At 38.2% G+C, this 20,382-nt stretch overlaps 1 protein-coding gene across 1 annotated transcript in view; it reads right to left on the reverse strand.

Annotated features, from left to right (window-relative positions):
- LOC150084571 (heterogeneous nuclear ribonucleoprotein L-like) overlaps window positions 1–20,382 on the reverse strand; it is a 119,837-nt gene that overhangs the window by 42,150 nt on the left and 57,305 nt on the right. The gene's annotated exons all lie outside the window — the stretch shown is intronic.

Raw genomic sequence — 20,382 nt, forward strand, 5'->3', positions numbered from 1 at the left:
AACACACATTTGGAACCAAAACATTACCAAACACAATAAATAATCGGGTAATTTTAATCGTTATAAAATACATGTAATAAAAATATAATATATTTTTTATTATATTATAATAAAGTATTTTTAGTATTTTTTACGAATAAAATACGTATTTTATTCGTAAAAAAATTATTATTTTAAATAAAATAGTCGTAATAAAATATTGCTAATGCTTTTGCTTCTATCGTAAGCAAACTTGTTTTTTGTTTGATTTTCTATCCAAACAAATGACAGCTGTTCCATCCCTTCCAATTCTTGTCTTAATCTAATGGATTTTAATTAACACTTTGAGTTGTTCCCGCTATGAAAGTTGTTTTTATTTTCTCCGCATTCTTTGTAATTCTCAGCGTTGCCTCATTTAGGTCTGCAGCACGTGCAATATCACATGGTCTTTCATTTCGCTCAAAGCGTTTCACAATTTCATATTTTTTTCTCTATCGACAGAGGCGGACTGGCCATAAGCCTTACCGGGGAAACCCCGGTGGGCCGGAGGCCGGTGTGATTTTGGCCATAAACCGTAGCATGAGGCCACTATAAATTTTCCCGGGTAAGAATTTTTGACCAAGTCCGCCTTTGTTTATCGATATTGCTTTTTTTTTCCCTCTGAATCTGCAGTGTCTTCACCAGGATGCTTCCTTTTCACACCTTTTAAGTATTTTACTAATTTTTAGGGAATAAAGCACAATTACAAAATGAAGAGGCACGCTTGATACACATAAACAAAGCTGCGCGCGGGTAGCAACTGAATAAACAACACCGCAAAGGCCGAGATACACTATTAACACCCCACATTTTACTAAAGCACATTTCTGGGGGTTACTACCATAAAACAATAAAAACAATTTCCAGTTTTGTTTCTGCTAGTGGAATCTGTTATAAACTGGTAGTAAACTCCATCTAATTGCATTATACCGATAGCTGGAATTGTGTTGGTTTTTACGTTATTATGGTGAAATGTGTTTCCCCTTCACTGATATAAAACACATAAATACATTTTCAGAATCTTCTTCATTCCTATCATGTTGCGTTCTGTTGGGGTGATTCCGCGTTCGACTGCCATTTCTTGTAAACACAAAGGCGAATTGTGCATAAGCGAATTCGGTTCGTGTTATATAAGATAACGTTCCCCTATTTATAAATCGTGTATGATCGAATTCGTGTAATATAAACACGTGTTATACGAGGAAAGACTGTATTTTGCAGTTTTCTAATTCCATAACTAAATTAGTGTTGAACGATTTTTCCTGAAACCATGCTGGATTGAGGTTATTTCTGTTCAACAACCAGGTTAGATGAGCACTGATAATTTTCTCCCTAACTTTTCTGAGGCAACTCTTCTGAGAGCTATTGGACGATAGTTGCGTGGGTCAGAGATATTTCTCCGGTTTTGGGACAGCAAGAATTAATGAATGATGGCAACTGTATGGAAATTGGTTTTCTCAGAATATTCAGTTCTAGTAATGCCATTTGGGATTGATCACTGAGCTGCTTTAACACCATATAGTGAATTTGGTCTGGTTCTACAGCACTTTGCTTTGTCTGTGATAGGGCATGTTTCAATTCATGTAATAATTTCTTGTGGAAAATTTCAGTTTGCCTTTCTACTCTTGTCTTGTATATTTGAAAACTAAGAGTATATGAGGTGGCTGCCGATATTCTGGCAAAGGTTTCGGTGCATTGGTTATTTCTGATGGCTCTGCAGTGACTTGTACATTGAAGTTTAGGATGAGAGTTGCGAGTAATCTGGTATCTGCTATACACTTTGTTAATTTTATTCCAGATAGTTTTTTAGATGGTGTAGATGCAAATTTTATCCAGGATGCTTTCCTATTGGCTCACTTAATATGTGGCTCTTGCCCATGCCACCATGAACAATGAAGTTCACTATAGCTGGATATCTTCAAAAAGTATTCCAGGGTGTTTCACTCTTTTTTTAGCTTGCGCACATTCTACCATGATTTTGGATGTGTTGGAAAGTGAGACAGTGTTTTTGGGATAGAGTACTGCTGCATCTAATGGTTTTTGCTTGATAGTATCAACATTTAGTTTTACAAATGATTTATGTTTCTCAATCTGCTTCATTTGTTTTCTATGCCAATGTTTTTAATTTTATCTGATTTCCACACACAGAATCTGGGAGTTTTACATCGCATGTGATTCATAATGCCATGGTGATGATTATTAGATAGTGATTGCTACTGAGAGGATCACAGTGTGCACTGACCAATCAAGTACTGGAAACATACAGACAGATCTACAGCTGTATTTCCTGGTGGAAGATGTGTATACAGGTAGTTCTCAACTTTACGAGTTAAAACTTGTACAGCAGGAATTTATTTCCACAGAAAATGTTAAAAATAGGGGTTACGTTTTCAACAATGAAATGAAAACATAGCCTGTAAAATCAAGCAAATTATAATAATACAGAAATTATTTATAACTCACAAATGTTGAAAAATGTTTATTCTTCATCATCGACTAAATGCACACTTGTTGATCACTCATTATTGCCGCGGCACTCTGTTTGTTGCACAAGGAGTTGTCTTATTCAGAAATGCTTCAAGAGGCGTTTGTTTCCAAGATAATCTCTCTTCTTTATAAATTTCAATAGCATGCATAAGCATTTTTTAGCAGAACACACAAATTGCAACTAACACAATTTGCACTGAGTACCAAGTTTATGAAAAAAAAAAAAAAAAAAAAAAAGAACGAAGAGAAGATTCTGAAAATCGAAGATTTCAGTAAATGGCAAACACACTTCACAATAATAACGTAAAACCCCACACAATTCCAACTATTGGTATTTTCGCAAATGCAATAACATTGAGTTTACGACCCGTTTATAACTGCTTGCAGTAACAGAAAAGCCCAATAAACCGTAAAATGCAAATTGTTTTATGGTAGTGACCCTCCAGAGATGTGCTTTAGAAAAATATCACAAAGCCATTCAAAATTGGTTCTTATAACAGAACATATGATAACAATGAAAATGCAGTGCATTTAATGATTTTAATTGGTAACTAATACAATTTTAGAGAATTATTCAAAATTAACTTCCAAGGTCGTGAAATGAATCGCCAAAACCAATGTGTTATTGGGTACATGTCACAATACGATGGTAACGGATTAATATCGTAAAGTGGAGTACACTGTATTGTATAGCTATGGGCGTGGTTTGAAATGCGGTATTTATGAATGTTTGACATTCATTTTTTGCAATTAATGTTCATATTTTCGATTTTGTTGATACCTAAAAGATAATAAAAAAACACCTCTTAAAGCAAGAACTGCCTGATGGCACCATGTATATATGTGTGCCATCGTTCAACAAAGTTAAATCATTCTCATCTATCCATTTTTCAATTTGTTTTCCACTCTAATCTGCAGTTGTGTTGCCCCACATAGGGCTATACCCGCTGAGTCGCAAGGTATACAGAAGGGGGTAGGTAACTGCATTACTGTGTCTTCTACGTCTTGTAATAAACTGTTATTACTATTGTATCAAGCGGAACAATCTGGGAAGGAATGCGAGAATTTACTAGTATTGTCACACCACCGTGGGTTGTGTCACCTGTTAATCCCGTCCTTTCAATATCCTGTATAGTTCTTTATTAAGGTAGTCTTGAGGTCTGAGATAGGTTTTTTTATAACCAAAGACATAGCAGTGCGTACTGTGCAATCAGATCGTACATGTCACCTACGTTAGTGTGGGATCGTCTACAGTTACACTGGATTATGGTTTTCATTATTTTGTTTTGGAGAGGTTTTATGACTGTTTCCTAGATGCTGTTTAGATATGGATACCAGAAATATGGTTTTCTGGTATCCACATCTCCTTCTGCAAAAAGCTCTAGTACTGATTCATCTGCTTGGTTGGTCACTTCTGTCTCTATTTGTTCAGTTGACTTCTGGCTTATGACATTACATTTTCTTTTAGGGACTTTCATTTCTGTGTATTTTACATCAAGAGGTGCGGATAGTGGTGTGTTGGTGAGTTCCTCTTGATGTTTTTGACGAGGATTCTGTAAATAGCACTCGTGCCCAGTCTCAGATGGACTTCTTTGGAGGAATTGTAATATCTGTTTGGGTTTCTATTGTACGCAGATTCATCATGACCTGCACATAGGAAGGTCTGTTTAAGATAGTACAGTTCTCTTAGCGTCTTGGTACGTGACAGAATGGTCTACTTTATACTGATGAATCTGCTTTTCTCTTTTCCAATATTCAGTTCTTGGAATAGGCAGAATGGCCTCCCTTACAGTTTGGACATTTAAGTTTGTCGGCTGAACAGTTCTGATTGCTGTGCTCCTGAGACCCACAGTTGGAAGACCTGGAAATACCACAGCATACCATTTGTGAATGACCATACTTTTGGCATTTAAAGCAGTGGAGAGGATTCAGAATGTATGGTCTGATGTTACAATTTAGATATCCGGCCATCATAAATGTAGGTGGTTTAGGCATGTTAAATGTCAGTATGATTGGGCAATTTTAATCCCCGTCATTGCTATGATGCCTTGATCTTCAAGTTCATTTTTAATTTCTTCTTCAGACATGCTGATAAGGTCCCATTCAGAAATTACTCCTTTCAATGTATTTAGCATATTACTGGAATCACACCAAACTGAAGCAGTCTTTCTGCATGCTTGGCATTTGCTGTCTCGACTAGAATTTCACCTGATTTTAGTCGCTTCACATTTTTTGGTGTTTCAGCCACACTTTCTAAACATTTCTGGATGACAAATGGCAAGTTTCCCTAATAACTGTTCTGACATAAAAATTCTGAGAAATTATTTTTGTCTACATGAGGAACTCGTTCCTGAAGTTATGCCTGTATATACACATATGCACGCACACATTTGTTTGTTTGTTATTTGGTTTTTAGGAGCATTAGTAACTAAGGCCATATTGCTCCGGGGATATGCGGTGGTCATTCCCTGACCTTACCACATCCTCTGTATTTCGTGGGCACGGGCCCGAGCCCGAGTCCAATCAAGAAGCTTGTGCTATGCACTGCTGCTCCTGCCCACAGATGCACTTATATATATATATATATATATATATATATACACACAGGGTGTTTCAGTTAAACGTTTCAGAACTTCTAAGAGGGATAGGGTACATCCTGACAACTCGAAATCATATAGCAATGTGGGGTCGGAAATGCTTTCCTGAAGCGGTGTTGTACACAGAAGCACCATAAAGAAAAGAGACCGTAAGTGAGAAATCGTTTTAATAATACATGAAAAGAAGCAAAGGGTACATGGATTAAAGTAAGTGTTCGAAGTTTCTTCCACGGGCTACAATGCACACCTCACATCTCCGACGCATGGACATCCGAACATTCTGGAATACTCCAGACGAATTTCTTCGGCAGCTACTGCGATTCTTGCAACCAGCTCCTCAGCATTGTCAACAGGGGTGTCATAAACTAGCGATTTCATATGACCCCAGAAATAAAAATCAAGACATGATAGGTCGGGTGACCGAGCAGGCCAACGCACGGGACCACCACGTCCGATCCACTGTTGACCAAATGTGACATCCAGGTAGTTACGAACATCTCCGCTATAATGGGCAGGGGCTCCATCGTGTTGGAACCACATTGTCTGTTGCGTCGATGCAGAAATCTGTTCATCTCTCAAAAGTTGTGGCAATACTTGCTGCAGAAAGATCAAGTAGATAGGTCCGGTTAGACGACACGGTAACAGATAAGGTCCGATGAGGTGATCTCACATAATACTGGCCCATACATTGACCGAAAATCGAATCTGTGCTGCACGACGACTTCTGTGTACAATACCGCTTCAGGAAAGCATTTCCGACCCCACATTGCTATATGATTTAGAGTTGTCAGGATGTACCCTACCCCTCTTAGAAGTTCTGAAACGTTTAACTGAAACAACCTGTATATACATGTAGTCCATTCCGGTTATTTGGGACACATCAGGACTAGTGCATTCTGGCCCAATTAAGCAGCTGCCCCAATTATCCGAAGTTTCACATAAATAGTTAAAAATACAAAGAACCCCCCCTTTACAATTAGTTCACTGTACAATCAAATCACGTTACAACGAACTCACCATAGTCAAGTACCGTTCACTATACGATATGTAGTAAGCACCTGTCATTGTTATTTGGTTTTTAGGAGCATTAGCAACCAAGGCCATGTGCCCCGGGGATATGCGGTGGTCATTCCTGACCTTTCGCATCCTCCATATTTGGTGGTCACGGGCTCATCAAGAAACGTGTGCTACTGGCTACGAAGTTGCCACCAGTCATTGTGATCACATTTGTGAATTCAATGTTAATTTTATGTTGTTGTTATTATTATTTGGTTTTTAGGAGCATTAGCAACTAAGGCCACATTGCTCCGAGGATATGCGGTGGTCATTCCCTGACCTTTCCGTATTTGGTGGTCACGGGCTGGAACCCAAGTCTAATCAAGAAGCGTGTGGTATGCACTGCCGCTCATGCCCACCTGGCTACGGAGGTGCCGGTTGTTAATTCTATTAAATAGCGAATCTAATTAGAGAAAATAGGAGGAATATTATCCACAGGCTATAAAAGTAAAGACATATTAAGCAGAAATTTACCTTTATTACCTTACCAATTAAAAAATACGTGAAAATCGGAATAATTAATATGTACATAGCAACTAGTTGACATTTCTGTTCACTGACATTTGTTGGCGGGGGGTAGGGGTATAAGTTTAAAACAGTAAAAAATAAGCAATCAATAACAAAGAACACGGCACAAACAAATTGCAAGTGAGAACAGAGTAACGAGTTACAAAGCTTTAAAAATAGGAATGAAGAGATCTGAAAATTAATTTTTTTCTATGATTGAAGATTTCATGGAAGTGTAAACACATTTCACCACAATAACCCACAGAATCCAGCTGTCGGTATTATCACAAACTCAGTAAGATCGAGTTTACTGTCCGTTTATGATAGATTTCACCAGCAGAAAAGCCCAATAAACAGGTGACTGCTAATTGTTTTTATTGTTTTATGGTTGTGACCTCCAGAATTTCAACTGACCCATGTGGTACCATCGGAGACAATCGTAGGATTGTCTCCAGTGTTGCGGTCTCTTGCCCCGATTAAATGGCATGCTGTCCCAATTAAATGAAGTAAACCCTGGCTATTTTCTCGATTGGTTTGTTTTTTAAGATTTGCCCCAAATAAATGGCTACCCAATTAACCAGTGGTCCAAATAACCGGAATCCACTGTGTGTGTGTGTATATATATATATATATACATATATATATACTGAGCTTGAGAACGAGTATAGCCTTGTGCAGGCGAAGTTTTTTACTGCTCTTGGAATAGAAGTTTTTTTCTGTTTTATTAGCTTAAATTAGCATATTAACTTATTTTCTAGAGCAGCTTTATATTCCTAGTTACGATACTTAGTTTAAAGTTTAACTTAAATAGAGATTTTGTAGGTATTACTTAGTATCGGTAAGGGTATCAAATGTACGTGTTACAAGTTGCAGCTCTGCTGAATGAGAAGTTTTTTAGCCATATTTAGCCGCTTTATTGACCAATTGTTATGTCAAATTATTTTCTATAAGTAGCTTATAGACCTAGTCAGGATCCTTAGTTTATTCTGAATTGAGACAGCAAGATTTGGAAGTTAATTAATACTTAAGCGTCCGTAGATTTACCATTCGTAACTTGCTGCCATTGTTATACGATATGTTATATCCCGAACTAGATAGCGTACACTTAGTATAGTATAGTATAATATAGTCAATCAATCAGTAAAATCTATTAATATTGTTAAACTTCATTGTCAATTAAATTTTACTTTTTAATTAAATACATAACGACTTAGATATTCAAACGTAACATAATTAATACAACTTGATACGGAAGTTATATAAACGATACTGAAAAATATATATAGCATTATAACTGTGTTGGGATACAAGTTTAGGGTTATAATTTTGTACTGAAATTGAAATCATGACTCAGACCAGAGCAGCAAAGCAAAAGGCTCAAGCTAATGGGTGTACTGTGGCTCAGGGGAGAACTGAGGGGGGACAGTTGCCCTGTGAATCACAGCCTTTTAAAATGCACTGCTTGCATGATGTTTGTGGAGCAATCGGGTACAAGACATGATATTGCCATGGGGGATGTCTGTGTGTGATGTAAGGAAATCAGGCGAGAACTCAGCATTGTTATGGGCCAATATGAGAGCTTGAAGGACAGGGTGGATGCCCTCGAAGGATCTAAATTGAGGGGCCCATCAAGCTATCAGCTGCTGACATCAACGCCAGAGCTTGCACCTGGTCATCACGCAACACAGTGGCAACCCCCAAGGCAGAATGCGCTGGTTCCACAGGAACTAGTAGGTTTTGGTGACTACTGTCAGGGAAACGTGCTTTGTAAAAAGGATAGGTGGAACAGGACCAGGGTATGTCTGCCAGGGGCAAAGGTTGATGACACTGTAGAGTGGATATCATCTTTTAAGGGCACAAAAGGTAATATAGTTGTACACACTGGCACTAATGATATTAAGAGTAGGAGACCGACAGAATTACTTAAAAAGTACAAGTCACTGTTGAACACAAGGTGAGAATTACGGTTGAATTTGAAAGTATCTGCAATTCTGCCCAGACACGATAGGAGGGAGTATATGATGTCGATCAATTCGGCACTGGAAAAATTGTGCAAGGCTCAAAGGTTAGAATTTTTTTCAGCCTGATCTGTACTTGTTAACAGGAGCGACTGCTTCTACAGGAATGGGATACACTTAAATAGAAAGTGTGCAAGAATATTTGCTGATGCTATCGAGGCAGTGTTAGATGATCGGAAAACTGCTAGCTTGGGGAGGGATACAAGGAATAATAGATTAACTTGCTTTCTTGCATCATATGCCTCTATTAACACACACACACACACACACACACACACACACACACACACACACACACACACACACACACACACACAATTTTCCCATGTATAAGACACACCCTTTTTCGAAAAATTTGGGGTCTAAAAACTGGGTGCGACTTATGTGGTTGTTGGTTTTTTTTACTTGCATTTCCCGCTTGTTGTCTTTGCGCTCATTGTTTCGGAATTGTTACCAGTATATTGGGTTGTGTTTTGACACCTTCTGCCCAGAAATGGCTCAGAAAAGATTTTTGTACAGTGCTGAATTCAAGTTAAAAGTGATAGTTTGCAAAATGTGAAGGGAAATTGTGCTGCTGAACGTATGTTTTGTCCTCCTCCAACTGAGAAAACAATCCAAGACTGGCTAAGGGAAGAAGAAACCCTATTGAAAATGCCACGGCAGAAGAAGGCCATAAGAGGCAAGTCAGCAAAATGGAGAGAAGAAATTGAAGATAGGGATTGAGGAGGAAAGGGCAATTGGAATTTCTGTGTCCACAAAGATGGTTCAGCATGAGGCAAGAAGAATTGCTGATGAAAAAGAAGTTACTGATTTTAAAGGACAGTTGGTACTTCAGGTTCATGAAACGGAGTGGACTAAGATAATGGATGGGAGTTTTTACAGTGATGAGTTGTATGAATTTTATAATAAATAAAACGATTTCAATAACTTTATGTAATGTTTTTTTTTTTTTTTTTTTTCAAATTTTGGGCCCCAAAATTAAGGTGCGTCTTATACACAGGGAAATACAGCAGGCAGGCAGAAGTGCGCGCGCACACACACACACACACCTCCAACCAGAAGTAGAGGGGTTTATATTGAATAAAGGTGCAATCTTAGAGAAGTGAATTGTTATCACCACCCCTTTCTTTTTTTATGAAAACTCCAAACGAGATGTATTAGAACCTACAGTACTTAGTACCTTGCTTGGGTTGGAGGTTGAGAATACGAAAGAAGATATTTGTTGATATTAGACTTGAACTTCTGTAGACTAATTTTCATGAAATTCGTATGAAGGAATGTTGTTCCAGAAAACAGCAGTTGAATGAATAGACTAGGAAGATGAAAAGTTGGTTCTATGAGTTTGAATTTCGACAGAAAATGGATGTTGGCTGCTGGTGACGGCACATGTTTGGACTGCTTTGAAAGAGACAGCATGAATTATAGAAACCGATTCAGAAGAATCGGTGACCATGGAAGTATCTGTAGAAAAGGAATGCAGCAGAAACAGTCCATCTATGAGACAGCAAGTAAAGAGACTCTGTTAGAGATGGCATTAATTAACCTAACTGCCCTCTTCTGAATGGAATCTAGAAGCCTGAGAGAGGTTTGAATGCACCGCACCAGATGTGGGAACAATATTCCACAGTAGGGTGGATTTGCGATTTGTATCGAGTGAACAGCTGTTTGGAAGAAATGGAACGAGGAGAGTGAAAGAGAAAACCAGGTCTTCTAGATGCAGAGGAAGCAATATTTGTAATGTGCTTGTGCCAAGAGAGAGATTAGAAGTCAAGGTAATCCCCAAAAAAGATATATCAACTTGCCTAGAAATCAGATTGTCACCAAAGATAAGCACAGGAGCAGAAGAATCCTTTACGTGAGATATAAGACAAGACGGTTTTAGAAGGATTGAAATCAAGAAAGTTGTCTTTGCACCAATTGAGAATTTTTCCCAGAGATTGGTAGCAGATATTCAAGCAGTTGAAGCTGACTGAGCAGGGCAAGGTTTCTGAAACTGGAATGCATGTGCTATCATCGACAAAACTATTTATAGGATTTCCAGCCAATGGAAGGTCATTAATACACAAAAGAGTAAAAGAAAGGGGTAAAGAACTGAACCCTTAATGCCGGGGACACCGGCATTAGTGGAGAAGTTAGAAGACAGAGTAATTGACCATCAACCTCAGTGAGCAATGAGAGAAAACTGGATAACCAATTACAAAAAACAGCTAGAAAACCATAAGATGGAAGCTTGTTTATAAGACCCTTATGCTGAACACGATCGAAAGAGTTTGAGATGTCAACAGCAACTGCTTGTGTTTCACTACATTTCTGTTGAATTTGTCCATAAATGAGTAACATAAGCCAGAATATCATTAGGGATTGAGTGATGGAAGGTTTCTAGGCAGTTTAAGGGTTGGCAGTTAATTGATTTTTCCATTACTTAAGAAATCGGAATGGGACAAGAATTGGATGGGAGGGATTTGTCACCCTTTTTAGGAACTGGCTGGATATGAGCAAATTTCCAAGTAGAAGGAAAAAGACCTCTGGAATAAGAAAGTGAAAAAAGGTGGCAAGAACAGCGGTTGAAGAGCACAGGTTCTGAGAACAAATGGAGAAATAGCATCGGGACCTGGAGCTTTCTGAGCAACAGTTCCATCAAAATCCTTCTGACATCCTTTTGAAGGAAGACTACAGGAGGCATTGAATGGACTGTTTTGGGAATGGTGGGGGGTGTTTTATCAAGATCATTAATACGCAAGTTGGAACAAAAACAGGATGCTAGCAGGGCAGCTTTATCCTTGCCTGAAGTGACAACATAATCATCTGGTTTGACAGAGGTCGGAGGAAAGATGGGCAAAAGTTGCAGCCAATAGCTATGGCAAGAGACCAGAACGTTACCATTAGGGCAAGAAGCAAGTTTTCTACTCTTAGCTGGTTCAAAATCTACTTTGGACTGATTAATAACTGCTTTACAATTGTCATGAGATTTGGCGTATGCAGAAATTTACATTGAAGAATTGGAAACAAGCCGATTACGATATGCAACATTCTTCTCTTGAACAGCCTTAGCACATTTATTGGAAAACCAAGGTTTAGATAAAGGACGAGATTTTAAAGTGGAGTGTGGAATAAAGGATTCTATTGCTATGAGAATAATTTCACCGACAAGTTCTGAGCAAACGTTGATATCAAAAGTTTTAAAACGACCAAGGAAAGAAAATCTTGCAGATCATCCCATTTTGCATCCTTGAAAGGCTAAACAAAAAGAGGGTGAGAATAGCCATGAGATTTTACTCTTGGTGATTGCCTCTTCTCCATTGGCGAAGAGGCAATCACCAAGTTGTGATCTGAGGTGCCTAAAGGACCACTCAACTTCGACTGTGTACTTAGAAGGGATGTTTGTGAGAGAAAAATTAAGCACGTTGTCTGTATGGTTAGAATTGTCCGGTACTCTGAACAATCTGTGCAACGTTCTTCTCTTGAACAGCCTTAGCACTTTTATTGGAAAACCAAAGTTTTAGATAAAGGACGAGATTTTAAAGTGGAGTGTGGGATAAAGGATTCCATTCCTGCAAGAATAATTTCACTGACACAATCTGAGCAAATGTTGACATCAGAAGTTTTGAAACAGTAATCCGACCAAGGAAAAGAAATCTTGCAGGTCATCCCATTTTGTATTCTGTAAACAATACGAGGTTGGGAATAGCCATGAGATAAAGGCTCCATTGGAGAACAGACAATCATTAAGTTGTGGTCTGAGTGTCTAAAGGATCTCTCACTTCGACCATCTACTTAGAAGGGTTATTTGTGAGAAAAAGATCAAGCATGTTGGCTGTATGACTGGGATTGTCCAGTGTTCTTGTAAGTAAATGAACAATATGTGCAAGGTCATTAGTAATTGCAAAGGCCTCAGCACCTTAACCAGCTGGAGTTGAACATTAAAATCACCAAGGAAAATTACCTCACTGTGAGGAAAGTTGGACTGGAGAAAGTCAAGTTGAAAATAGAGGAAGTTAAAGAGCTCCAAGTGATTAATGAAATTAGGGAAAACGGTAGACTAGAGATGAATGACAGAATGAGGGAAAGAGATTTGAAGACAGAGAAGATCGAAAAGAGGAGATTCCAAATTACCAAGTCTCTGACAGGGAATAATCGAAACGGATATATGTACAAGTACCACCTTTGAGGCAAAAAATTTTAATAATTTTTAAAATTTGGGCATCTGAATTGAGCAGTAGTTGAATCAACCGATATATGAGATTCTGGCAGAAAAAGTACATGGGGTTTGGCAGACTGCAAGTGGAAATGGACATCGTTAAGATTAGAATTGAGACCACGTATATTTGTGAAATGAACTAGGAAGTGTTTGGGAGGTTTAGATCTCTTTGCAGATAAGCTTACTCTATTAGTTTGACAATTCATGGTATATTCAACAGTAAGAAAACGTGGGAGGGACATGCTGTATGAAGTAATGAAATTTTTGGATATGGCATACACATGGTAAGAATATATGCAGATCCTCGAAAATCCCTCGCATAGACACTACTCAGACTCCCTCCAGTCACTATACGGCACAGTAGAGGTAACCAGATTATACACCAGCTGATCTGGAAGCCTAGTTAGTACACTGGACTGAACCAATAGGTTCAGTCCAGTGTACTAACTAGCAGCCAGCCTGTGAACACCATTTTATTTTGTGAACAGCTGTACCCTTGAAATGTATGGAAGAATGGATCTCGCCATGAAATCCATCATAACCTCAAACGTGCAGTCATATTGTATGATGGTAGAGATGGAAAGGGTTAAGCACAAACTTAGCTCTGGAGACTAAACATAGGTTCCACCACTTCAAGCCTCCAATAAGCAAAGTGGTGCGGCATTCCTCCATGTTGTGTGGGCGCCACACCTTAACCCCTGCTTACGTTGGGGCATCAACATTTTGACTTCTAGGTAGCAAGCACAGCTTGTCTGGCATTTTTGAGAGAATGCCTGGGACAACCTCATGGATCCCTAACTCCATTTTTAGAATGTTATAACACAGTTGGGAACAGATTTTTCTCCTTAAAATTTTAATAATAGTACACCTATACACATGGAAAAAATGAAATGAATTACTATTTTTTAAAATTTATAATCAAAGTGATTGGAGGAATTAAATGATATGCAATGAGACATTTCACTTGATGTATATTTGACTAAAATAATATTACTTTAGAGGCATTACTTGATCAGCCTATAAACAAGACAACAGAACTAAATTGACTGTTAAGAAATACAGCTAATCACCTAATATAGCACATTCACCATTTGCATATAATATCTTTTGATAAGCATGAGAACATGGTGGTAATTAGGCATGGTCTAAAAGCAAGAGAACTGGTACTAGAACCTTCTGTCTTATGTGTCTGTGGCAAATTAGAAACTCTAGAACATATACTGTGGCACCGTAGACATTATCAGACAGTTCCTAGGAAAATATACGAAGAATTAAAAGTGCAGTTTCTGCAGCCATGCAAATTATTTGCAACTTTTCACTCCTACAGAATGTAAGATCTTTGTGAAAGAAGTTTTTCAAAAAAGGCTTATTATGGCGGAATAAAGAAACTAATGTAAATATCTCAGAAATTTTTTAAATTCTTTACAGTGGGACCAACTGATGATGTTATCAACAGCAAATTCTAAATGGGAAGCATTCAAACAATTAATCTTGGAAGCTACTAGACTTTTCATACTAAGAAATATTGTTCAAGGTTTAGTCCTAAATGAATGTCAGATGAACTAATGAGATGTGGCATCCAATTGCATGGGATGCCATATAAATTATCAGGTGACAAGAGTATGGTACATAAGCTAGTCTCTATAATTGAGTATCAACTTAAGTCACAAAGGAGGTTAGGCAAAGGATGCACAGAAAAACAGCAAAGACTTTTACTTATGTAAACTCTAGAAGGGGGTGAATCAGATTGGTCCACTTGATCAGTGGTTTAATTGTCTATGAACCTGCAGAGGTAGCTTACACACTGAATGTGTATTCTGCACCTACAGTCACACATAAGGAATGTCTATAGGGGAACTGGAGGACAGAAGCTAATCAAACTCTAGCAGGGAGCTAAATGATTTTGTAATAACTTACAGCAGCAAAGTGGAAGAGAAACTGAACATCAAAAGGCACTTGGGATGGGTTGGGTGGTATCTATCCAGTTATTATTCAAGTAGGCAGCAAAGGAAGTAAGCAAATCCTTAGACATAATTATGAAAGCTTCCTGGAGATGTGCAAATGTGTCCCCAATCCACAGAGGGTGACATGAGTGATTACAGACCTGTTAGTTTAACTTCTGTTCCAGGGAAAATAATGGAGTTTGGTTAAAGAAACACAGCAAGATCATCTACACAAGACTGCAGTTATAGTTCAGATACAGTATGAGTTTGTTAAGGGAAAGTCTTGTCTGAGATATTTGATTGGATACTATGATGGGGTCACAAAGGAACTTGATGCAAAAATAATTTTGAAATCATATATCTGGATTTTAGGAAAGCTTTTGATACTGTGGCAAAGTATCAACTTATGGCTCTTTTACAAAGTGAGCTAAAAGTTGTTAAAATAACATATTTATGCCTAGCCATGTAGTTGGTTATACAGAGAAGTGACATGGGTGAAATTTACTGTTGATTTCTTCATTCATGCTTTGCATAAATGAAATCAGAATACTCATATAACAATTTTTTCTCACAATTAAAGATGAAATGTTGATTCCTTTGATGGAAATTGGAGGGGAGAATATAAAAAGTAAATTTTTCATACATAAAATATTGGAAACCTGAAATTCCATTGTAATAACGTGGGCTGAACTGCTGGAATTAGCTAAGCATATCATCATTGGCCATTTTCAATCCACTGCAGGACGAAGAGCTCTCCAGTGACTTTCCAGTTCCTCCTAGTTTGTGCAATGGCCATCCAATTACCGCCCACAAACTTGTGAATTTCATCTATCCATCTCCATTGTTGTCTTCTAGGTTTTCTTTTTGCTCCTCTTGAGTAACACTGTTCTTTTCCTAGTCCATCTGTCATCATGTCTTCAAGTTGTGTCCTGCCCATTTCAGTTCATTAGTTTTGATAAGAACGTCCTTTACTTGAGTTTGCTGCCCAATCCACATGTTTCTCTTCTTATCCAACAGTCTGATTCCGAATATAATACCAGAGGTGTATTGCTAAAAAAAAATACCGGAATGCTCATTCTCCAGAAGACTATATGATAATGCCACAATGACGGTACAGTAACTGAATCAGACATCAGGCTCACGGTTCATAGAACAACCAGTTCTAGCATTCAGCTCATGGCAAATCAAAATGCAGCGTTTGCACAAATCACTGTAGATCTCTTTATCTAACACATTGTACTTTAGTAAGAAATGTTTAAGTTTCATTGTGAAATTTATATTTTTGTTTTTAAATAAAATTTTAAAGAAATATATTAATTCTAAAGATTACTATTAATATATATTTTTAATAGCAATGGGCAAAATAGACATTTCTCCCCCCTCTTTGATTATGACATTGTTTCATAATATTAGGTGTATAAATTTAATGATTTTCCATTATGACATTTAGAAAAAAAGTATTGGAAAGTTGTTCCAGCGCATTCCGGCCAGAATACACCACTGTATAATATGTTTTATTCTTTGCTGTATAGTTTTCAGCTCGCCTTGCATCCTATTGCTGAGTGCCCAAGTTTCACTTCTATAAGTCATGGTAGGGAGTATACATTGGTTCATTGTTTTACATTTCAGACAAATTGGGATATTGCTCCTTAATATGTGACTATATTGCCAGAATGTTTTCAATCCAAAATATTTTCTTCTCAACTTCCAGCTATTTATCATTATTACAGCTAATGACTTGCCCAATATAAGTACAGTATATGAATCCACATTTTCAATTTTTGCTCTTTCAATCATTATATCCCTTTCTGTGGCATACTTCTTCATCACTACTTTTGTTTTAACCACATTCATATTTAGTCCTAAATCCTTATTAACTCTGCATAACCAATTAATTCTTTGGGATAATGGCATTTGATCAATGTTATCTGCAAATCGTAAGTGGTTGAGGTACTCTCCATTCATACTGACTCCTTTCTGCGACCAGCAGTAAACAACCTCAGAGATATTTTCTCCTTATCAAACTCCTTTTCAATTTTAAATTTGCTACTGTCTTTGTCTAGTCTAGTAAAGGAGGCAGTATTCTCATATATTTTCTTCAAAATAATAATTACCAAGTAAAAATAAACGCACAAAGCGTAATACGCTACGAATTCACTGCCGAACTATTAGTAATAATTAATTCACAATAATTCGTAGTAGTGAACTACAGCAGTAGCATGAACGGCATTAACTTAATAGTAGCTCATATCGTGACTGCCTTCATGAATTACCATGTATTGCACTACCTCAAATAAGTATTGCTTCACTAATACAGAAGACTACTGGTACTTATTCTCAGTGAATACCAACCCAATGCCTCATACTACTTTTTAGTTCACTTCTACAAAAAAAGTACTGTGAATTATCACATAGTTCAGTAATGAATTCCTAAATCTGTCGTCTATTATTGTTTATTTTTATTAGTAATCATTACTATGTACATCATTTGGCATCTCTGATATTGATTAATTAAATAACTGGGTTGGCATGATTATACCAACCCGATGGTACTGTTACGATGCCTTTCATACTACAGTTGTAGTTCACTACTATGAACAAAGTAGTAGTGCAGTGTGATGCAAGAAAGCAATGAGCTTACGCAGAATCAGCCAAAAAAAAATAAATAAATAAATTACAAGACAATTCCCTCTAAAATGTTTGTCCAGTTCCTCTTTAAATTTATTTAACCTATCAACTTCCACAACGACAGAGGGAAGTGTGTTCCAGCAATTAACCACCTGCTGGCTAAAGGCAAATTTCCACATATCTATTCTACACCTGTCTTTCCTTAATTTGAATTTATGCCCCCTTAGATTGTATTCTGAACAAGTGGAGCGGGCTCAACCCATTCAAGGTATTATACATCTCAATCAGATCACCGCACAGGTGGCTAGTCTCCAGCCGCTGCAATTTGCAGAACTTCAGCCTCTCTTGGTAAGAGGATCCCTTCATTCCCCTCACTAATCTTGTTGCCCTTCTCTGTACACGTTCAAGCAAACCTACATCCTTCCTAAAATGAGGCCTCCAGACTTGTAAGCAGTATTCAAGGCGTGGCCTCAATCACCTTTTGTTTGTTTGTTTTAGGGCTTTACGGCACAAGGACAGCAAAGCGCCTAGCTATGGTGATATTAAGATACATAGTTCTATCTGTATAGCTGATATTCAAAATTATATCATGTTGTATAATTTTATCTGTTTGAGGAAATCAAATATTTTGGTCACATGTGGTGTGTCTGCTAGTAGGTCAGAAATGCTGAGAGAGGTGTTGGTCGTGGGAAATGAGATAAACATAGCTTGCCGCTCAGTACTGTACTTGGGACAATCTATAAGTAGATATGGACAGTGAGCTGGGTGTTACAGTTTGTACACGATGGCGGATCAGTGGCTGCAAGCAAATAAAGATGTGTTAGGTGCGTGTGGCCTATCCTTAATCGGGCTAGTACAACTTCTTCATGTCAGTTTTCACGTATACTAGATCTCCATGGTTTAAGACCTTTTTTTTATGCCAAGTAGCTTATTGTTGACTTGATTCTGCCAGATATGTTGCCATTTTTCAAGGCATCGTTTATTTATAATGTACTTATAGTCAGATGCAGGTGTAGTGAAGGATTGGTCTTCAGGATCGGTAGCAGTTTTGGCAGCTAGGTCGGCCTGTTCATTTCCAGGAATTCCAGCGTGACCAGGAATCCAACATAACAGAATTTGTTGTTTATTCTGGTTTAATTTAGTCAGAGTGTTCCAGATCTGTCTAAGTAAGGGGTTATCATTTTTTGTATTGCGTTGTATGGCTTGGATAGCACTAATGGAGTCGGTATAAATAACGCTATGCAGTTTAGTTCTTGAGAGTGTGTAGTTTAAGGCCATGTGGAGTGCACAGAGTTCTGCAGTATAGCTGCTACATTCAATGGGAATGTTTTTTGGACAAAGTGATGTTAGGAAATACTGCTGCTGCACCAACATGATTGTCTGTTTTAGACCCGTCTGTGTAAATTGGTGTGTACTGGCCGTGCTGGGTTCTCAATGCGGCGAACATTTGCAGTATGTTCTGTTGAGATAGTGTGTGTTTTCCCCAGGCTGTCAATGAAAAGTCACACGGTGGTATATAACATGTCCAAGGTGGGACTGTATCTTACTAAAGTCAATTTGCCAATCAGCCTGCAATGCGCAAAGACGTATCCCGGTTGGTGGATTTATTGATGGATACGCTTGGTATAGGTTTACCCATTTAGGAGAGAAAAGTCAGTTCCAAGTGGGATGGTTTGGATGCCCTTTGAGTTTTGCTGCAGTGTAGTAAAAACATTTGTCTACGTAGCTGAAGGGAGGTTTCATGTGCTTCAGCATATAGGCTGTGGACAGGTGATGTACGGTATGCCCCAAGTGCAAGACAAAGAGCACTGTGGTGCACAGGATCAAGCCAGCGTAAAGCGCTTTGTCTAGCAGAGCTATAAACTACAGAACCATAGTCTAGACGTGAACGTATTAGCGCATGGTACAACTGTAATAGTGTGTATCGGTCAGCTCCCCATGTTGCGCTTGATAGAACTCTTAAAATATTTAGCTTTTTTAGACAGGTAATCTTGAGTGTTTTTATATGTTTCAGGAAGGTGAGTTTTTGGTCAAGTATCACACCAAGAAAGCGGACACTAGGGACAACTGGCATGATTTGATTTTCTAGTCGAAGTTCTGGGTGTGAATGTAGATTACGCTTCCTGCAAAAGTGTATACCGACAGTCTTTTAGGTTGAGAGGCGAAACCCATTGTTTTGGGCCCATTTTGCTAATTGTACATTGCAGCTGTCTCTCTACCATTCGCATATTAGGCGAATGGCAGGCAATACTAAAGTCATCGGCATACAGGGTAGTGGATATTGTTTGTGGCAGGTCCTGTGTTATTGAATTCATTTTTATATTAAAGAGGGTAGCACTTAGCACTGATCCTTGTGGCACTCCTTCCTGTATGAACTTTGAAGATAAGTGGTTGTGAAATCAAACTTGGAATGAGCAGTGTTGTAGGAAGTTTCTTATAAACTGTGGTAGGTGTCCGCGTAGTCCCAGATCGTATAGATTTCGCATTATACCATATCTCCAGGCAGTGTCAAACGCTTTTTCAATGTCAAATAGGACCATCGCAAGATGTTCTTTGCGTACGAAGGCGTCACGAATGTTTATTTGTCTTAATCAAAAGGTCAAGAGTGGATCTACCTTCACGAAAGCCACACTGCACTGGATTCATAAGGTTATTGCGAGCTAGAAACCAGGATAACCGAGCATTGATCATTTTTTCCATTACCTTGCATATGCAGCTGGTGAGTGCAATAGGTCGATAATGCTGCAGATTTGAAGAATCTTTTCCAGGTTTTGGAAATGCCAAAACATAAGCATGCCGCCATTTGTCAGGAAAAGTGTTTTCTTTGAATATTCTGTTGTAGAGCAATAAAAGTGTTTTGAGTGCGGGTTCAGTAAGTTTTGCTATCATTATGTAATGTATTCCATCTGGCCCTGCTGCACTGAGTTTAG

This window comes from Mastigoproctus giganteus, chromosome 6 (genome assembly GCF_048544385.1).
Source record: "Mastigoproctus giganteus isolate SK-2022 chromosome 6, ASM4854438v1, whole genome shotgun sequence".
Classification (NCBI taxonomy): Eukaryota; Metazoa; Arthropoda; class Arachnida; order Uropygi; family Thelyphonidae; genus Mastigoproctus; species Mastigoproctus giganteus.